We start from the raw sequence: 12,483 nt of genomic DNA on the forward strand, positions 1-12,483 counted from the left end.
ATAAAAATAAGAATAAAAAACGGTTTTACGAAAATATTTTTATATAAAATTGCAGTGTATAGGTAGTATAATATAAAAATATATAATAATGAAAGATGGGACGAGCAAATGGGACGTGCGCAAATCTTTTGAAAAGAATCGTCGTGGGCGTTTATATTATATATATAAATGCACATATAATACATATATACTTAACTGTGTGTAGATAAAAGACGAATTCTCGAAATATATATAACTTCTGACACATGCACACAAGGGAACAAAGCGATGAAAAAAGATGCGTCACTGTGGTGTCTCGGAAAAGGTGAAAAAGTGTGACTGCTACTGTATGTGTGAACCGTTTTTTTAGCTGTCACGCCGTTTGAACTTTAAATTTTCTTTTTTTTACGATAATGCCGCACACAAGACATATATGCGTGAAACGTTTCGAATTCGCGTTTTTTTTTGCGTTGGTAAAACGGCGTCACGCGCGTCCGAAACACGGAAATCGTTTTGCGATAAAAGTTAAAAACGATAACGACCTTTGAACCGGTTGAACGTAGTGAATTGGGCAAATATAACAGCGTGAACCCAGACGTTATTTTTCTAGCACGACCACCTATATGATAATATTATGTTAGCCGTCATCAACCGACAAAATAAAACTGCGTGAAGTTGTTTTTGGCGTAATCCGATATTATATTATAATATAGGTACTTTTACCTAGTAATACTATACACGTTTTACAGTGTCTATAGAATATACATGAATTATACACTTATTATTTCGAATTCCATTTGATATATTTTCTTTTATAATCAACAACCATTATTAAAGTACCAATTTAAAAAAAAAAGTTATTGATTAGCCCGTGTTAAATTGTTGAGTTCAGTATTTGATGCAGTTATGGTAATTTAATCAGAAATTTTGACTCACAAAGCAGTTTGAATTAATTTATCGATTATAATAGTACACAGTGTGCCACTCGTAATAGAAAATAAAATATATGAGACAGGAAATAATTAAACAGAGCAAATAATAGTTGAATTTCAGGATAAAAAACTTTTTAAGTTAAAATGGCCAAGACCAGCTATAATTGCTTGACCAATCTGTTATCTTAATTGAATCTCTTGTTCGGAATTCAGATGTTTTGATATTTATCAGCACAATTGCAGACGACAAAAGGTAGAATAATTTTTATCCAGATTAAATCAGAAATGAAATACAAGTTTTGGTAAGATGATTTAAAGTAAAAAACCCATCTTTTTTTAATTTACTGCAGAGCTTATATTTATTTATGTTGGTTTTTTGGTTTTATAACGAATCGACAGCTATTTTTGATATAAACTTCCCGAGAGAGTAGGTAACGACTGTATATATATATATATATATATATGAAGACAAATGTGGACGCTGTCGTCCTATCTGAATTTGACTGTTAGTTTAATCTATACACGATTTACATGGGTTATGCTCGTTATGGTCATACCGGTAGAGGTACTTCCGCCGTGCTCCGCGCAATGATTTCTCCAATTGGGACGTGTCGTCCACGATTCGTTGGAAATTTTTATTTAAAACGTGAAAATCTAAATTCGTGGTTTTTTTAATGATTGTATACAAATACGAGTAAAATATACATATACTATTTCAATCAATAGTAGTATATAATTTTATGAGCTCAGCAGCTAATCCACCTTACAGCGGTTTTTTGTACTAATATATTATTGTTTATTTAACTCGATTGTAATAAAAAAAATATATTGCTTTTCATGTTTCCAAGAAAATAAATTATGTTGTTAGATATTTTGTCAACTTAATAAAGAGTTGATTTACGTATTTTAAAAGTTGTCAAATACTTTTTAAAGTTTAGGTATTGGAAACAAGTTAGGTTTTATAAAATCAAGCGTTGCGACAATGAATTATTAGGCAAATGCAATATTTGTATCATGGCGACTGCCTGAGCATAATCGGAGCCACTAATCCGATTAAATTTGTATTTGTGTTTTTATCGAGATCTCGTTCGTATATCTCTTGTTATGTGAATTACAGTGTTAATTAGTTAATTAGTCTTATAAGATATTTAACACCTTCAAAAAGTAATGTACTAATATATCGTATAGATAGTAGTAGTATAGGACAATACAATTATAGCAAGCCTATAATATAAAATTAATAATATTTAAGGAAAGATAAATATACATGAGATAAATACTTATTAATTAAATTGTAGACTATAAGATTATAAATTTAATATTAGTAGGTAATACAATTTCTATTCGTAAATCCTAAATTTCGAATAGCTTTACAACAAATTAAGTTAATGTGTTCAGTGAAACTTAGATTATCTGATAATATTACTCCTTAAGTCCTAAATCACAGATATGGGAAATTGTATGACGGTTATAAGTCACAAATCTAGGAACTTTTATGTTTTACCTTTTCAAGTCTATGCCATTTTATTAACACCAATGATACATTTTTTTTTGTTTTGAGATTTAAAATAGCGTCTGATTATTCTTTATTTTAATTATTTTAAAAACGTCATAGGCTATATTTACGATATAACGATAGTTGTAAAATTTACACCGAGTTTTACTGTGTTAACAATTACCAATACATTTCATTGTTTTGTTTTTTTTTAATTAGAATCAATAAATCCCATAACTCATTTCGTTGTTTGTTTTACAGAGGGCTATTTTTTTTTCTGTCAAATTAAAAACGAAAACGAAAAAACTAACTAACTGCTGGATTAAAATGTCAATGTTTTTTCTCCTCAAAGAATCGTTTTAATTTATTTTTTTATTTAAAATCAATGTATTTCTATTAGTTTGTCATTATATTTTGATGGAAATAACATTTTCATCATATTAATATCCTCTATATAAACACATGATCGTGTTGGTACTTGTATTGTGTACTTCTTAATATTAATGGATATATGAAATTATCGCATAATAATTTGTAATTCAAAAAGGTGATTTTAGGTATAAATCAAATTGCTGTAATACAGAAGTTAAAAAAAATAAATTAATTAAAACTTTTGACTAAGAAATTTAAAAAAAAAACAATTGACAATAAATAATAATAATGGGCAATAATATTTGTTTTTGGTGGTTAGAATAGTCGTAATTTATAGTAAGCACAAGAGAAATAGGGTCTTTTATCAACTAAAAAATAAAAATGTCCTTGACTTCAATTATATTGACGTTACAGTAAATATTATATAATGTTAAATGGAACGTGTGAATATTACTTATACTAAAAATTAAACTTGGAGTTTTGTTCAATAATTAGAAGGATACGTTTTTATTAGTAGGTATGACAACAAAATTACAAGACCATCATTTAGTTATTACATTACAATTTCACTTGGAAATAAAACGATAATTGCTTCATTATTAGGCTTTTAATATATTTATGTATTGCAATAATTATGCTATAATATATATATATATATGATTTTAATATTGCATATTGTTATGTTTGCCAGCTGAATAGATGACAATGTAGACGTATGCCTAAAATGTGATTAATAGTCAACGGAATATCGAATAATAGGAAAACCATTGGTTTTTTACAGACGCTCGGGGGAGAGGTCACTACACTCTAAGTCATGAAGCTTGTGTCGTAACGTTGCTGTGCCGCTGGACCGGTGTACAGTGTACACTGTACACGTGTGACAGACATACTATCTAATAGTATGATCTACAGAATGGAGATAATATTTGGAAATTGATCTGTAGGTACGTTTATTATGTGCAAATAGCGGGTAATAAATCACGCGTCGACAATGAAGAGAAGGGTCAGAGGTTGATTTGAATTACATTAACGCGTCTACATAGTCACCGAGCATAAAGGAAAAGAAATCGAAACGCGGATGGTACATAATGTATGGATTTGTTAAGAAATGTATATCATTTGGTACGTACTACACGAGATCCTGTATAACAACAATGCAGGTGTGTTCTTAATTTGCAGTTGCGCACAGCGCGCGGTCATGTATTCTAATATGATATTAGTTATGTACATTTTCTATAATATAGTTATTCTACGATAACGGAAATATTGTCCTATCTCGTGAATTTAAAATTGTTCTAAAGTAAATTTTTAAGGTTTTAAATAAAATATATTTGTATCATCTACTCGACAATCAGTATAATTAATGTCATAAAATTGCCGGGAAAAGCTTAAGACATTATGTTTAAATAATGTTTCAAAAATGATGGATTTTCTTAACGGTTGCAGTATATATATGTACGTAATATTATTCTCATCAGACATTAAGTGATGGTTATTTAATTACTTGGGTGTGTAGATTGCACTTCGATCAAATCAAAATCGTTTGGAAAAATTTTTTATATTTTTCTATTGTGATATACTGATATGCATTATGCATATTAAAAAAAAACATAATATCAAAAGTTATTAAAAGCATATCATAATATTTTATTCATTATACTATAGCGATAAATTTGTCTAATGTAATAAGAAATTTATAATAGATTTTACTATTAAATTTTTATTACCTAGTTTAGATAATAATATAGTAATAATATATTTATTTTTTATTTTTGTTTTTTGTATTGTATTTTATTTGGTATTATTTAAGGTGTTTATTTTTTATGTATTTACTATAAAAATATACAGTGATCAATTATTGCATTTCAACATTTTCAACAAAAATTAATTTGATGAGAAATATAGCACGTACGTATATAATAAACATTACCTAAAATGAACCGTTTTAATATAGATTAAATAATGTAATCCATTATTTTACTTAAAATTGCTTGAGTTACAGTTTTTAATTATTCAAGATAATAGTGGTCATAAAAAATATTTTAAAATTTATTAGGTGTAAAGTAATAAAGAATAATATAAATGGGCAAGAATTTATATAATAAGTTGTTTTTTGTTATTATATTATGTTTTTTTTTTATTAAAGCTGGATAATTTTTAAAAATTCCTATGTATTACTTTGTATTTTACTTTTTATACATTTTTCGATGATCAATTATTAAATAACATTAAAAAGGAGAATGGACGATAATAATATATTAATACGTATGTTGTATAATTATGTAATTTTAAGTATTCATTTAAATTTTTTGATTTTTCATTCCTTATCAAACATAGGCTATTGTTCAATTTTTTAAAAAGGGTTGTGTTCATATTTTTAGAAGAAATTCTGATGATAATTTTTAAGTGTAAAGAAAATTTTCTTACAATCTAAAAATCAATAAGATATTATGCGGTTCAAATATTTAATAATTTATCAAAATAGTGTCAAGGGAAATACTAAAAATAAAAAGGATAATATATTTTAGGGGAAAAAAATAGATTACTATTTTTTTGGTGTGGTGCCACCAGGATATAAAATATAAAATGTATTCAATTTATTTAAAAATTTGATAAAATTGAGTTTTAATGGTTTAAAATGATAATTTATATGAACAGAGAGTTAATAAAATAGTGATTTGACAAACCGTAGACTAAGAAAGCATAGGGTAGCTTTATATAGGATTTAGGGGAGGAATGAACAATGGTGAATTTAACTAAAAGCAGAAATAAGTTATCCCTCAAAGTTATAGCTTTAAACTTTGTTCGGCAAAGTCTTGTACGAATATTTTGCGCGTCAAGCAAGTTATTTCACGTATAGCTAACCGTACTATGTGTAGGTATTAGGTAATTAAAAAAAAAAAAGAAAGTATAATATATTGTATAACTTATTAATTTATTTATATGCATTTATTTATTTAATATAGTATACACATTATACAGTTTTAGAGCGTATTCAACTAAGTTTTCTGGTTATATTTGAGCATACCTACCAAACAAATGGTAAAAAGTTTTAAATAAATAATTTTAATTGCAATTATTTACATGTGATTTGAAGTTTAATAACAATGTATGTACCTATTGTACCTACCTACGTAAACAAACAAAAATTTTAAATTTTAAAAAAAATTTAAATATTTTAGTTACCTGTATGGTTGTTATCGAGTCACCCTTTAACAATTTAAAGCGCGCGGTTTCATAAAAAACTCTACCTTCGATTACATTAATAATTATTATTACAAAATGTATTCCGACTCCAATTTCATACGAAATGTATGTAGGTAGAATTAATGTACCTGAAACTATTATTATGACAAAGGCTTGCAGTTTAATAGTTCGGGTCTACTTTACACGCCATTAGGCAACGTAGTTTTTTTTTACGCAAACGTATCTGTTGTAAAACTTCATATCACGCCGTGGTATCTTTATACAGGCAACTAATTCCATTATAGCCATATAATACCTAATATAATATTTATGGTAGATTAAATGGACTGCTTCGATGTGATGACAAGGCAGACTAAATTTAAAAAAAAATTGGATTTAAAAAAACAATGAACGTGTTTGGCATTTGTTCTGTATACGACAACTATAATTATATCACAAAAGATATTATACTTAAAAAGACGTTTAATAGATACTACATTGTCTATTATCGACATAATAATTAATTATAATATTATCAAATGTACCTTTTGTACGACTATATAAGTTGTCCGTAGAAGTGAACGATTTCGGAGTGTTAGGAGTTTTAACTTCGGGTAATAGTTTTGAGTTATGCGTGGACCTAATCTGGAAACACGTTGATAACATTTTTATTCTACGCAAAGACGATGTTAACTCGAGTATCACTGTAGAGAATACATATATCTAAAGGAATAACTAATAATGCACGATACGATATCGGTAATTGATATTGATTTCCGATCTTCCAGTATAAAATAATTTTAATTTTCTTACCTTTTGGTAAGTATTTACTGCCCAGTCATCTTTACTGCGTATTTGACATAAAAATGTAAATAATGTAATGGAGTTTTGCTGGTAAATTGTATAATGGCCAAAGGTCCGGCACACGTTAGAATTTTGTGACTTCAACAAGTATGATACATTTTTATAGATTTAATTTCTCTTTACACGACCAACGTACTTAACATCCCAGTCACAGACTTTTAAATAATAACTCTCGAACCGTACGGGTGACAAAAGCTCTGATATTTTGCAAATGACCTAAATTATTATTTTATGGAAAACATATTATATAACTAGTATGCGCGACAGGATAAAGTCTGTTTCCCTTTGGTTTTGAATTTAAAAACAAAATCTAGAGCGTATGCGATGTAGATAACTTGTGGCGGACCCGATCTGACCGGCAGTGGCGGTTTGGTTATATTGCAGACCGATGATAATATTATTTCCGATACCAACGTCGTAAATCCAACCCGTTTGACGCGTCTCGATAATATATTAATATGACTGTCGTATCATTAATAATGTTATGACAAACGTTACACGCAGATCGAGAACACAATAAACATAATATAATAATATTATAATATATACGTGTGCGATTGATCGGTTGGCCGTTGCACACACCCCTTAACCGGACGTGTACATAATATTTCCGACAGGCTGTTCGGTTCGACCTTTTGCGATGATCATCTGCACGCGATTGGGCCGATTGCACGTACTCACGACGGCGGTAAAATATTATCATAATATTACGAGGGTCAAGGTGATGCGAAAAACGCCAAATGGCACAAACTAATAATCCACTGTATAAATAACGTGTAGAGAGATCAATTGATTGTCGGTAACATTTCATTTGCAAACGAGTAGGTAAATGGCAAAATAAAAAAAAATTGGTAATGCATATCAATATATATTTTAATATATGATGTTAGTTATTAATTTATTACTTTTTATTTACATCTTTAAATTATTTTAATATGTATATATTTTTTTTATAAAGAGTATTTTAGTACTTACTATAGCTGGTATATGATTTAAAAATCAATTATGAAAATATAATGCTTATGTATAGGTGTCTGGCAGTATTTGTCCTTTTCAAAACTCACCTGCTTGCTCTTTATAAACACTCATCTATCAGCATCCTGTCTAGACTCCGAGACTTAGTAACTAACTTATTTATTATTTGAATATTTAACGGGATCGGATGGTTCAACTTTTAAATTACAAACATACATAATTGGCTATTTCAGATTGAAAGGTTACTCTAAAATTAAAATTATCAGTAATATTTTTATTTCGAATTAAGGTAAACAAAAACTTGCGGAAATTGTTATAAACAGCCAATACTACAATCATTATCTAAATTTTTTATTAATAAAAGTGATTACAAATGATGAGTAACGAAATGGCATATCTCAGTATCTTTTTTTATCTCTAAGGGCAAAGAACGGGTGGGAACTATTTACCACAATACTGGTACCCAAACCCCATATTTCAGTACCTTGGTATAAGGTTTTTAGTATGGTCATCATAAATTCGCACAATAAATTATACCAATTTTTATTATGGTACAATATCTAGTATATACCTGTATCTCTGGGCTTTGGTCGGGTTAGGAATCAAACCACTGCACGCGTCCGTGCAGCACGAATTACCCGGTCCAATGCCAGTCCGAATGCGAAGGACTTTAGGTCGGAGATCGCACCGAATGAATGCTTTTAGGATTTTATCGACAAACTAACTATATCTACGTATTTTAACCACGTAGGTATCTATCTACACTCGCCGGAGGAAATGTTTGTTAAAATCACGACTTAACGAATAACGATAAATGTTTGTTGGTCTCCGAACGAGTCATACTCAAGCACCCTATTTGGTTTGCATCCCGTGATTAGAATCACCAAGATATTTAAGGATGAAAGAAGTAAAGGAAACACAACGAGTGTATTTATACAATTTTCCACGGAGAAAAGTCGATAAAAGTTAATATTTTTCGAAATAACAAGTGTTCACTTCTAAATACGAATCAATCAGAATAATAGTATATAATATAGCATAGACGTATATTTGTTTTTTAATATCAGTAAATGTAAGCCGTTTTCTTTCTCTTTAATAGTAATTTTCTCCGACTGGCCGTATATGCACGTTCATTCGTTTCTATTATAGTACACTACCGTCCGATTTATACGTGTTTTCACCCATTTTACACGTTCAATGTTCTGTTGGTTTTTATAGTAGCTAAGTTTTCGTAATCGTTATAGAAAAACTTTTTATCAATTCTAAACAAGTATTGAATGTAACAAACTATAAATACGTTGACTTATGGTTTCAAAACAAAACAAAAAAAGAATCAAAAATTACTACAATAATTGTTTATTTTACGATTCCTAAAACTATCACAAAACAGTTGTACATCTAATTCGATTTTATTTTTATATCTGTAGCTACTTTCGACACAAAGTGCATTGTAAATTATAAGCTACGAAACAATGTTTAATAGTTAGAAACTAGTATTAAATTTTGTTCACAATTCTAATTTCTAAAACTGGTAATATTTTTCAAGATTGCTTTTTATAAATTCTAATTTAATGTACGTGTATTCAGTTTTGTAAATACATTTTAATTTTTAGTCATTGACCACAGGTTAATATTACAATTATTAACTATCAATAAATTAATATAAAATTAAATTGTTATGTGGGTACCTATAATATTGATTTTTTATTTTCGGAATAAAATTTGTCGACGATTGTTTATAATAGTAGTCACGTTTATAAAGTGAAAGATAAAAGTGACCATTTCAATGAACTGTATTGATTCAATATTTATCTATAATGAATAAAGATGCCACGTGTAACTTTTTAAGTACACATTTTATTAAATAGTATTAAAAAATATCATTAGAAATCAATATTTTCTTCGTTTTACTCAGAATCTAAAAATAAGTAAAATAATTCCCAAAAAGGATTATTTTGTTACTAAAAGCAATACTCAATTACATATTCTTTAAATTGTGCTAATAGTTTATAATTAACATCATTATAATTTATCTTAAAAAAATAAACTAAGCTTTTTTGAAAGTTTAAATTATTCATAATATTACAGATACTCGTATTATCTAAATAATCACAGTACTCTATATGTTCGTAATACATTATACATTTGATTAAATTTTATATTGTCATAAAATTTCAAATAAAAAAGATAAAAATCAATATAATGACATTTACGAATTAAAATAACTGGTATCATTTGAAATAAACATAAACCTACATAAGAACTGAGTAGATTAGTTTATTTTAGTGGGTATAGAAAATTGTCTTAAAGTTCTACCACGCAAATCAGCGTTGTTTCATAATATATACGGTCGTAAAACATTGCCAATTTTCCAACTTGTACCATATGACAAGGTAATTTGTAAGACTAAACGACTGAACAATTTATTTTAATAGATACATGTGATTTATATGAATAATTTTGGACGTCTAATGAGGCTTGAACGATAACATACATTTTGAAACATTTTGTTCCTTAAAATCGGTTTTTTGTATTGTATAAAGATGGATTTAATGTTTTAAATCTAAGATTATGTTTAATGATATAAGAAAATATAATTTATAAATATAAATATTGCCTTAAAGAATGAAAGAATTATATTCTTATTTACAGCGACACCGAAGGGATATTAAGGAATTTACTGATTCGAAGTATGTACATTGACATATTTTCATATTTTATTTTTTATATTTATTATTAATATTAATATAAATATGAAAGGTAATTGTACGTAATATTAAAAGTTACCTAATTGATTTTACTTTAAGTTACATAATAATTAGGTTAAACGAAGTGATTTATTTAGAATAAATAATCATTGTTATGGTATTTTTTTTATTAATTATGCGAGTGAATAACGTTTTAAAAGAAATGTATTGTATAAAAATCAACTAACTGTAGCATTCAATTTTAATCATTAATATAAACAAAAACGTAGGATAATACGGAGTTTCAAGTTTAAATTTAAATTTATTTGATTTAGGAAATGAAAAAAAAAAACAATTGTTATTCGATCATTGCATATAAAAAAAAAAAAAAATTCTTATTAAATACTCGTAATATTATATACCATGTTTGTATTGATATCGTATTGCCATCATAAGGTTTTGGTTTAGATTTATTATACGGCTTCAATGTGTTCTTGCTGCTGTTAAGTGTCGCAAGCACCTTTTAACCTAACAAAAGACCGGAAGGAGCGGGAAAATTATGATATAATCATTTTTGGGGTGGCTTATATACCTACACGCCATAAAGACGTGACAGCAGTCTGGAAGTTAACAGAAGAAACTCGTCATTGTGTGCAGAGCGAATCAGTACGTGTATTAAGTATGCGATGCTGCACTATAGTACTAGACGATAATTTGCATACCTATACATAAACCCAAATGCACATCTACAATGGGAATCACATTTACAGGGTTTTCGATTACAATTGGCCAAAGGGAAACTGAGAAATGTTTATATATATATATAATATACAGAGAGTGTCAGAGTGATAGATAGAAAGATAGAGCGAGAGAGAAGCGTGGAAGGGATAGAAAGGGAAACTGCGCATTTTCACGCAACTCTCCTATTGTATACGTGCCCGAGTGTCAATGTCCCGCCATCAATATTGACATTTTTTTTCGTAATAATTATTAATGGACCAAATTTGGTCACCATAGTGTATATAAGTGATGTACGCGTGTGCTAGTGTGTGTGTTTGGATCGGAAGGAGAATTCTGTGATTTATATATTTTGTTTCGTTAGTTTTCCACGACCATACGCTAGTTTACTGCATACTAGAGCTTCAGTTTGGTGCAATTCCGAAACCGAAATGGGAAAAAACGTATACATTTTTTATCGTGCAACCTTACAGACTAGAACGCAATAGTGGGTCTATTTTCGAGATCAAAAATATATTACCGTTCTAATATATCGAGAAGATTTATTTTTATAATTTAAAATGTTCATGTATGTTTAACCAGGTTATAACTAAATATATTAAATTATGTTTTAAAAATCCTAAAGAATTTATGATAGATTTTTGATTAACTTTTATTTTCATTAAAATAGTTGGAAGTGTTTAATGTTTATACAATATCATCACCGTAAAAACTACTTTTTACTGGTGGGCAACAATGGTACATTGTTGTCGTAAAGAGTGAACCACCTTCACATACACATGTGAATGTTTAAAAATCAAAGTTTAGAAACGCTAAGATCGGGCGGTAAAAATTATCCATGACGACTCAGCAGATTCTAACGACGGTTGTTATGCGACACGTGTTATTACTATTGGTACTATTACAATTTAAACCCACGGTGTGTATGTGAACGTAATAATACATGATTATCATAATCCTAAGTCAAATTATAATATACAGAGCGTACTCACTGTCATTTTCTTCTTTCTTTAATAATACATTTATTTATTCCAGTTCTGATTTTTGGAATTTTTAAGCGCGAGTATACTTAAAGGCTATATTTTCAAATACTTAGATTTATATAAAAATCAAGGAATGGCCTGTGGCTATACTAACATTTTTTCTCCAATATTTTAAATCAGATTACTTTTTTGAAAACCTTGAAGTATCTAAATTCATAATAGTAGTTTTTTAATATTGTATACTGTAGATAATAGGTTCGTGATAGTAGGCT

The sequence above is a fragment of the Rhopalosiphum maidis genome, chromosome 4, assembly GCF_003676215.2.
Source record: "Rhopalosiphum maidis isolate BTI-1 chromosome 4, ASM367621v3, whole genome shotgun sequence".
Classification (NCBI taxonomy): domain Eukaryota; kingdom Metazoa; phylum Arthropoda; class Insecta; order Hemiptera; family Aphididae; genus Rhopalosiphum; species Rhopalosiphum maidis.